Below are 10,629 nucleotides of genomic sequence, written 5' to 3' on the forward strand. Positions count from 1 at the left end.
AGTCTGAAGGAGGATCCCTTAGAAGGAGCATGAAAACAGATAGAAGTAGTGTCCCTGGAGAGTTAAAAGAGGCCTGGGTTTCTCAAGGATTCCTGTTCCTGATTGTCACAGTCTTAGAGAACAGGAAAGAGGATATAGCAAAGGGCAGACATTTTGCACGATTGCAAAGCTTCCCTAACTGACCCTATTTTTTTATGCTCTGTTCGCCTACAGAATCAGGATACATGAAAACAGAGCAGTAAATCTCAACCATGACCCCACACAAATAAAAGTACCAAAACTTGTTTCAAAGATAACTGGAAAGTGTTTCTTATTTTATGTAATATTTTTGATTATCTACAATCTTGCAGAATCAAGACCAATTTTTCCAGAGTAACACGGAAAAGGAGAAAAATGGGAGTAGCTCAGAGTTCTATTCCTTATTTAAACCTATCTGTTCAGAATATCTTAGCATCAACCATCTGAAATTATAACACCAATGACATTTTGCTATTTTTTCCCAAGATCCTATTATCCATTACCTCCGACCAACAAAGTTAGATTCAGCACTATTAAAATGTATAGTTTTAAAAGTAAAGCAAAGTTGCAAATATGTATAATGTAACACTTTTATGCTTGGGTTTTTTTGTGTATACTTGGCTTGATTTTTCAAGCTTCTAAAAATATTGTTTTTATTTGAGGCAGGAAAACAAGAATTGGCTAAATCACTGCCCTTAGTTTTCCTAATGGGTTTTTACACCTACATTGATGGTAAAATCATCAAATATTGGAAAATTCTTATATTTTGGAAGCACAAATTGATTCACAGAACATATATATAATATATATATTCTCTCTATATAGAATGAATACATATACACACACATATATATAAAAAAGATGATCTCAAATATTTAAATTTTACATGTTCATAAAGAATTTGCTTCATATTTTGGTAGCTTAGAACGTTCCTTTTATATTTGTGAATCCCATGAACAAATACAGTTCAGTTTTCTCTGAAATTTTGATTTTAAAAAATTCTAACTGATCTTATCTTTCATAAGACTTGCATTTTTCAAACAATTGAAAAAACATGGCTTTTGATGATTAGGCAGCACATATTTTTGGACAACTAATAGATTTGCTTGAGATATAAGGTACCTGAATAAGAATCAGCAAAGAACACCAAATCAGATAGTATTGCCGTGAGGCCACTTCAATAACCCTGATAATTAATTTGGAGTTTTTCTTATGTCTATTATATATTTTTTAAATATACACCTTTGGTTTATGGTTTTTTCTATCTTTATTAGGCAAACAAGTGTCAATATGTCTGGATAATTTGTTTTCATCTAATATTTTCACCATTCGAATAATAAATGTTTTTTCAAAAAATCTTTGACTATTTGCAGTAATAAATAAATTATAAAGATATTTATCTGAGTCAAGAATTTTTCAAAAAGAAAAAACATCTGGGAACTTAGATGCCCATTTTTAATACATACGTAATTCGCTAAGCTATACAGAATATGGAGATTGCCTTCTATTCTTGATTTTTTTTACTGGTTCAAGTTCAAATAAAATTTACATATTTTCTTTATAAAATGACTATGCAGATAATGAACTAAGAATATTATATAGTGAATATTTTCATGGTAAATTTAAAAAGCATATGTATCTTTCAAAAATAATGTTTTTTTAAATAACAAGAAAAATAATTTAGTACAATCATTCTTTCATCTTAATACAACCAATATTTTATCTTTTAACCACTAAAGTGCTTACTTGACAGTTGAAACTGTGTAAGCGAATAATAACTTTAAAAAATTACTTGTGATAAAATGATAGAAAAAGCCAACTCAAATAATTTTGATTGAGGATGAATCTTGCAGCTATATTAATATTAATAAAAATTAAATGCTTTTGATTAGTCTAGATTGGTTTGTAAGGGCAAAACACAAAGACAAAACTGAGGCAGTGAGCCTCACAATGCCTCTACTGATTTCTCTACTGGCCCTTCCTCTGCACATGGTCAATTAGAATTGAAAATCCTGTGCTGATTTCATTCGCTGGAATTTTTAAGCAGGTCAGGAAGAAAGATGTTATTGAAAGGAAAAGTCTCATCTAAATAAGAAAGGAGCACGTGGCCATCTGGTCTTAGCTATACATATAAAAAGTTATTTCAGCTGAACTGCAGGCTTAATGTTTAAAAAGATGTGCCAGAAATCAAACCAAAATCTGTTTACGGTAAAATATCCCAAATGTTTCTTTTTAAACTTTCAAATATGCAATACACAGTTCATTTCCTATCTGTGATTCATGAGCCCATTTGACCCCAGTGCCTCACTGAGCTTGACTGAGTTTCACTCAGTAGAATATTCAATCATTTTTAGAACACTTTTCCTTCATAGCGTGTCAACAAGACAGTGGATCTTTTCAAAGTTGAGAAAATAACTTTGATAGTTTTCACTCAAATTAATTTTGAGTATTATCTTCATGTAGGATTGCAAGAATAAAATTTGAAACATAAAGCAGACAAACCAGTTTCCCTTGTTTTCTCATCGCAACTTGAGGTTCCTGTGCATTCTCTGCACAGTGCTCAGGTATCTACTCACAATAATTTCAGGCCCTATGCCTAAAGGCTAAGTTAAAAAAAAATTCTCTTTTCCTGAAGAGAAATTATAACTGTTGAGTCTTCTTTTACAAATCATTTTCACGGTAGTAAGAAACAGAGATGGTTTTAAAAATCACATTTTACACTGTTTGTCAAATTAGAGTCATATCTTTTGATATTCTTTTTTGACATGAGGTATTTGTGGTAATTATAACATCAATACAGTAATTCATCCAATATCTGATAATGCTCTTCTGGTGGTATAGACATAGCTAATTGATGTCGCAATCTGAATTTTATTGTATTGAAATACATTAGCAGTCTTCAAGAACTCTTATAATAAAGTGACAACAATTATTTGGGGTCAGAAGACTATATTCAAATACATTATATATATGTATACTAAATATGCTACATGCATGTAAGAGACATATGTGATCTTAATACCAACACATGCTAAACAAGGATGTAGATTTAAGCTAAGTCTTCAAATAAGTAATTGGATTAAGGATATTCTAATATATGAAACAAAAGACTCTTGACATATCCTTGACATAAAATACCCATTGGCTGTTTTTGTATATCCACTATGTTTGTTCTGCCATTTCAAATAAATCATTGCCATTGTGTAAGAAGAATAAACTGTACTATAGTAAATTGTTCTTTCTCCGTTATGCTCTGAAAAACCATTTGTTCTTGAATTGGCGTTACGTAGTTCAACTATTTCAATCAAGTCCATTATCTTCTTGTCTTTGAAAGATGCCTTTTCAGTAACCTGTATCCCCAATGGGCAATGCCATGTATTGTTTTTTGAAAGAAGGTAAAATTTAAACACAACTATTTGCTCATTTTAATCTTTGATAAAGAAATTATATAATTAATCATCAATCTTCCACTATATGTTGGAAGAACTGTTTATGTAAAATTATAGATTCAGGCCAAGAATTTCTTAAAGAAGTTATTTATTAGTTCTTAGTGGAGTCTTACCCCATAGAATGTCATCTAACTTGTGTAGCTTGTTTTCTCTAAGTACAAAATGTGTCAACTCTTTAGCTATATACTTTTCTTAACAATAGTAACATGAAAGCAGCAAAAGAACAAACATTTTTTCATTTGTTTTAAAACAATCACACAATACATTGGCAAAATGAATCTTATTAATTTGTTGACATATACGTAGTGCTGTTTATACATATATGCTTTGAAAATCCTTTCAGATTAATCGCTTTTTAGTATGCAAGAACGAAGAAGTATTAAGAGCAAATTCCAAAATTTTAAAAATTATGTATCAGATACGTGGTATTATGTAAAAACTGGTAAGTATCGCAGTCATTCTATTCTAATGAATATTAATTTAAATTACATATCAAAACTTGGTAGTTAAGGGGTAGTATGTATACAGAGTTGTTCTATATCTACATCTCAAATCTGGCAATATGTTTTGGTAAAAGTTTTAAACTTTATTTGCGTGAAATAAAATAATGTACTTAAATCTGTGCATTAATAAAAATCTGTGCACATGTTTGGTGACTAACTATCCAGTGTAAGGCCCATAAAACAGACTTGAAAATAAATAAATACAAACACTGTACTAGCTCACCCAAAAGTTAATTCAACTATTATCTAATTCAGAGATATACCCTTATTAAAGCACACGAGAGAGCATTACTTCTAAATCATTGGTATAAAATTATTCTCTCCTTAAGAAATAAGTTAAAAGTAAAAAGGATTTAATTGTTACAAAATGTTAAGTGGCAAATTAAAAACACCAAGTCATAATAAATTGCAATATTGTAGCATTGTTATCCAACTGGATTTCAAAATGCTAACCATTTCTACATCCTATTTATATCATCGAAATTCAGCCGCCTTTCAAATGTTCAAACAGCATATTAATAAGGCTTCCTAGAACCAGGAAACTCTGACTACATATATCTTGATAAACATACCCATCCTGCCCCATAAACACATCTTCAAAAGAAAGATAGCTGCAAATAAAATAGTCCTTTCCTGTGGGTGTCGGTTAACCCCACGAGCACATGAACTTCCTATGGGCACACACCCAACATACATTAGCGATTAGGTGATTGAAAATGTTGCCCACAAAGGCAAAATTTTATATATGATGACATCACCAGCTAACCTGGATTTCTCTGTGATACAATGATATAATTTCCTGATTGAGTGTGTGTATCTTGAGATAGAGAGAGAAAGAGAAAAGAGAGCGTGTATGTATGTGTGTGTGTGTGTGTGTGTGTGAGAGAGAGAGAGAGAGAGAGAGAGAGAGAGAGAGAGAGAGAGAGAGAGACAGAGAGATGCTTAGAGAACAGCATCATCAGAAATGGTATGTAACCTTCTGCAAGGTTTGCAAGAATCTTTCGACAGACCTTTGACTTGTTCCAGATTTCATGCAGCATAAGTTCATTCAAAAATGCATTCCCCACACAAACAAATTACGTTATGTTTAGTTAGCACACTATTAGTCCTAAAATATTCTGATAGGATCTGTTGAGATGTGATTTCTACACCAAAGGAGGCATGTGCATCTGTATGATATGGTGTGGGAGTTGCAAAGTCCCTTGAGACCTGCCTTTGAATGGGTAAGACGTCTTGGTTTCAAAGGTAATGAAAGGGTTAAAAATTGAGGCTGTCTAGGGTAAGAGAAAGGGGATATTGTTGTCTTTAATCTTTCCGCAGTATGTGTAAGACTTCCATCCCGGATCTGCACATAGCAGTGGAATAGGCTCGGCATGCATTGCGTGCAAGCTCCTTGATTGTAGAAGGGGAAAAAAATCTGGCTGGAGTCCAGACAGGCTGGAGCTCTGTTGATCATTATGTCTAGCCTTCAGGTGTCTCAGCACACAGTGGGCGGCGGTGGGGGAGGTGTAGATAACATGAGAGCAGACAAAGAAAAAAAATGGTGTATTTTTATAAGATTATGTGAAAATTTGTATTTATTTTCAAGTCCTCCTTAAGAAAATGAATCCTAACGTCTTGGACTTTTATAATTAGAACACAGGCTCTGCTCTGGCAGCTCTCTTTAAGCCATAATTAGTTATGTCTGGAGCCTTTGAATAATTCTTTTCAATAATTGATGGAGTTAATATTCTCTTTTAAAAATGAGGAGGACAATGTTTTTCACAAACTCTTTTTGTTGGAGGCTTTGTCATTCAAAATCTCCATCAGTCATAATCACACTGGTGTGATTTGCCTTTTAATTTCTTGTAAGACTTAGCTTATAACTTTTTAAGGATGTGGATAATTCTAGAAGTAAAGGCATAATGCATTGCTAGATTACTCTAGCTGAATATAAAAAGAAAGCAGTAATACAGCAACATTCTATCCATTTGTTTCCAATTATTTTATAAATTTTAAAACTGCATTGTATGTTGCTTCTGTTTGAAACTCCATCAAAAAACCTTATTATGAATGTAAGGAACTTAGATGCTAATCATATCTTTTGCTCGCTAGCAAGAAGAAATGCCAAATTATTTTATTCTTCAAGCATTCTTCTATAAAGAAGCTTCCGCATGCTTCCTCTCCACCCCCACATCCTCACTCCACCCTATTAGGAATTTCAAAAAAAAAAAAAAAATCTTTATACATGGAAGGCTGGATCCTAAGACAGAAAGCTGTCTTTTCCTTCTCTCTTTACACTGGCCACTTTCAGTCGCCTTCACTTCTGCCGGGACTTTATTTCACATTGTGTGGACTACAACACCGAAACCAGTTCAGTTTCTATCCTTATTATAAAATTAAAAGTGGTAGTTAAAAAAACATATAAAGAAAGCCCTGGCTTGAAGCCATTGTTCAGAATTTAAGAGCTATTTGCCCCCAAGTGTCTTTGCAGTCTTTCATAGCTAATTATAATAACTGTCAGATGTGTGGAAAGTCTATGGTGCCCTTGTCAGTGGAGTCAGCAAAGTTTGCCTTTTATTTTTCTTGGGGACAGAGCAAATCTGATTAGACATAAAGAGCAAAAAGAAGTGAACTAAGTACATATGCGTGTGCCTTCATTTTTTCTTATGAACAAAGCAGCACACTAGAGCGATGTTCCGACGCACAGCCTCCTACAGCTACTCTTTGGAACGCCTGACTTTTATTTGTAATTCTTTATCCTTCACAGAATAAAGTATGCAACAATTGTCCCTGGAATATTTTCCTGCCAGCTGAATACCCTTCAGTATACACATAAAAGAGTTCCCTTAAGAAATCTTCGAATATTGGATGTTTATGACATAAAACTATTTTAATCAGTTCACTTGACGGAAAGGAAGGTATACTTACAATTTCAAAACGGTTATTTGCTCTAGTTTCTTGTCCCCGGAGGCAGAGCAGAGGCTTTTGCCAGACTGTCCATGATGCAGGTGCAGAATCCCTGTTTTCATGCCGGAGAGGAAGGTAGAAAGTGCTTCATAAAGTCACTCGGAACTCAGCCACTTGTGCTCAGACATCCCTTGCTCCTGTGGAAGCTGTACTATCTGCAGTTCTGAATTGAACTAAATTACAGCCCATGTGAAAGACAGGGGCAGTGAGTCATGTGAGAGATACAGAGCTATCCTATTGGCCACGAAGACATAGCTTAGGCATTCTGCCTTTTCCACCATTGGTGAATAGTTAAAACTGAAAGCATCTATATCCTCCTCTTGAGCTTATTTGTCCTTTATGTGTGGAAGAATGACTGTAGGATTTTACAGTGACAGAATTAGTTAAGAAAGGGACTGAAGTCATCCTTCACAGAGACTGGTGGGAGGTGATTGGAAGCTCAGCTTTTTTAAGATTTCTTTTTTCTTTTTATCACCCTGCCCTGCAGTTTTGTCCATAATTTGCCTGTTTGCCTGTCAGAAAAATGTTTTTTGTGTGTTTTTCTCCCTTCAGTTAACTTTGGAAGTGAGAGAAAGTAAATTATCATCATATTCCTTTGCAGAACTGTCATGTTTTGAAGCACAACATCAATTATTTTCCGTGATGGATTTTCAAATTTTATTTTTATCTTTACAGAGACTTTATTGCAGTTCTAAACTAACAAACTAAATTGTTCACTAGTGACACCAAACACGGAATTAACTTTTGAGTAATTATTTCATTTTGGAGAAAGGAGGGGTAGAAATAACTGGAAAATAATAAAAGGCAACAATATCAAAACAAATCAAATAAGGGGCTTTAACTAAGCAGGGATGAAGAAGAAATACATTTCTCCATCAAAGTCACTCTTTAATTTACCACTTTAGGTAAGGCAGAATGTCCAGAAAACTGCCAGGCAGAAGGTATTTTTTAGTTATGCTAGGATTCTTTAATTCATCTAATTCCTTAAAAATCCTTAAATGTGTTTGTAAAGATTTAGAGGCTGTAAACTACTTTAGAAGTCATCAAATCTCACATTCCTTATGTTAAAGGTGAGGAAGGTAGCCTCTGACAGTAGTGACTCTCTTCATCAGACTGATCCACCAAGTTATGCAAAATAAATGAAGGAAACGTTGAAATAAATACTAGTTTCCTCTGTCTTACGTACCTACCAAGAGCCAGTTACCTTCTCATGTAATTCAATAATTGTACAACCCACAGAATAAGTTTGGCTACTTTCATTTCTCCTCGGCAAAAACAGACTCAAATGTTTTACTACCATGATAGTGCCTGGATTTGAACCCAAGTGGCTGATTCCATGCCTACTTTTTCCTACTAGGAAAAAAGTGTCCTTCCAAAATAACGATGGTTCTCATGCATAGTTCCTTCCTCCTGTACGGTAAGTAATGTGCAAAACCCTTTAGAGCACCTCATTCCATTCTCACAACTGTTAGTGAGTCACTTATTCTATTATGCCCATTTCATTGATGAGGAAATGAGGTGTGTACTACTCAGTATTATGTAGGTGGTAGCTGGTAACTCGTGATTCAAACCAATTCTTATCTGTTTTACACACCATATGGATTCTCATCACAGTGTTAAATAAGGCTTGATTTTTCTTTTTTTTTTTTTTTCTGGCCTAACACATTAGAATATTTTGGCATAAATATGGAATATTAACTGTAGTCATGTCATTGTCTGGGTCTGTTTGGTTCAGACCCAGATCATACCATTTAGTGACCCATATGGGACTGGAAATAGGCATCAGAGGAGCAGTCATGGAACCATATTTATCTTGGGGCTCTACAAGCAGCCTCACACAGGGTCTTGCAATCATAGGAGCTTCCGTATCAGTTGACGGGGCACATGCTCTCAGAACATCAGCCTGGGTCTTAAGGAGTCCTGCTGCTGGTTCAAAATCTGAAACCCACTGTTCAGCAGAATAGGCACCTGATCCTTTCAAAAATGGTGTCAAAAATTCCACTTCAGCCAGGTATCAAGATCCACCAACGAGTTTCCTGAGTTGTACCCCTCCTGCAGCAGCTGTAATCATACAAATGGGAAATTTGCATTGGCTCCCGCAACCCTCGTGCGGTTTGTTTGTAGACAGGAGGTGATTACTGAAGTGCAACTGCATCTTCACCTGCACTTTCTAAAGCACACATTGCTGTCACTTAGAGTATCATATAGGACAGGTGAGGCAGGTCCCAGATAGCATCGGAAGAGAGTTTTTAGTCATCTTCTGTTCGGAATACTTTTGTTTCTTTCCATAAGTGGTGCTTGCTTTCCTAAACAATCCACAATCCAATCACCTACCTCATGCTGTCCGGAACCCTTCCAGGTCAGCCCTCTCATATAGTGAGCATGTGATAACATTATGTTATCCCTATCTTCATCAAATAAGCTTCTCTATTATAGTGCAAATATTTCAAAGACTGAGCTGTATCTTGTTATATTTTAATCCTGCATAATAATCATCACAGTAGAGATGAGATAAATATTTGATTTTTTTTTTTTTTTGCCTTCAGTGACCTATTCACTGGTACACAACAGATCAGAAATAAATCTGGTGAGATAATGCCAACATACTTTTTAAAAACTCAGCACTTTAAAATATAGTCTAAAACAGTGAATCAGACACTAGAGAACAAGTAGGAAATTATTGTGAGACCACAGACTCTCCCTAATATAGGTCTAAATCGCTCACATACAACACTTATACTAACTAAACTAATGGTCATGGTATTAGCACGTACTTACCTCAGACTCTCTGCTGTCATCTACCAACTTCTTCTTTGTTCCTCTCATTCACTGTTTTTCAGATTTCCTTTTTGTCTCTAGCCCTGCTTTAGTTCAGTGTTCACAAAGGCAATCTATTCAACACTTTAATATCTCAGTTCAGCAACTTCCTCAATTTCGATGAGGTTCACCGCCACTCCCCATGACAATCACCCGTGCTCATGTGTTAAAGCCTGGAAACTTTTACTTTAAAATTGTGAAATCAAACCACCTGCTTTTTTTTTTTTTTTTTTTTTTTTTTTTTTTTTTTTTTTTGAGATGGAGTTTGGCTCTTGTTGCCCAGGCTGAGGTGCAATGGTACAATCTTGGCTCACCTCAAACTCTGCCTCCCAGGTTCAAGCAATTCTCCTGCCTCTGCCTCCCAAGTAGCTGGGATTACAGGCATGTGCCACCACACCCGGCTAATTTTGTATTTTCAGTAGAGATGGGGTTTCTCCATATTGGTCAGGCTGGTCTCGAACTCCCAACCTTAGATGATCCACCTGCCTCGGCCTCCCAAAGTGCTGGGATTACAGGTATGAGCCTCCATGCCTAGCCCAAACCACCTACTTTCTAACCACCAACTTCAATGTTTCCAACTCTTTATCACTACGCTTTGTTTTTCAGCTTCTCTGATACCTTCAATCCTTTGGTTTCTATGTTTTCTCCTTATCTATAACCCCTTTCATTCCTTTTCTTCCCTTTCCTTTCATACTTCATTCTCTCTTAGAGTTCATGATTCATGATTTCATACAGTGTCTGGACAATATCGTGAACTTTCTTGCCCTGTTTTTCTTCTGATGGCCACCTCCTCCCAAGAAAATTGGATTTTGAATCAATCCAACTGTTAAACTTTTCTAAGCTATTCTGGGCTTTCTAAGAGTTGCTGGAGAAAAGTCTCTTAAGCCTAGAAA

The 10,629-nt window shown here is 35.2% G+C and overlaps 1 long non-coding RNA gene across 3 annotated transcripts in view; it reads right to left on the minus strand.

Moving 5' to 3' along the window:
- The window catches only part of LOC112427219 (uncharacterized), a 47,745-nt gene extending 37,807 nt beyond the window's left edge, over window positions 1-9,938 (minus strand). The window contains exon 1 of one of the 3 annotated variants that reach the window (XR_011612465.1): window positions 6,881-9,275. This is a non-coding gene — a long non-coding RNA (uncharacterized lncRNA). The other 2 variants (XR_011612462.1, XR_011612468.1) reach the window with 2 other exon arrangements.
- Window positions 9,939-10,629: the final 691 nt, after the last annotated feature.

The sequence above is a fragment of the Macaca nemestrina genome, chromosome 1 (assembly GCF_043159975.1).
Source record: "Macaca nemestrina isolate mMacNem1 chromosome 1, mMacNem.hap1, whole genome shotgun sequence".
Classification (NCBI taxonomy): Eukaryota; Metazoa; Chordata; class Mammalia; order Primates; family Cercopithecidae; genus Macaca; species Macaca nemestrina.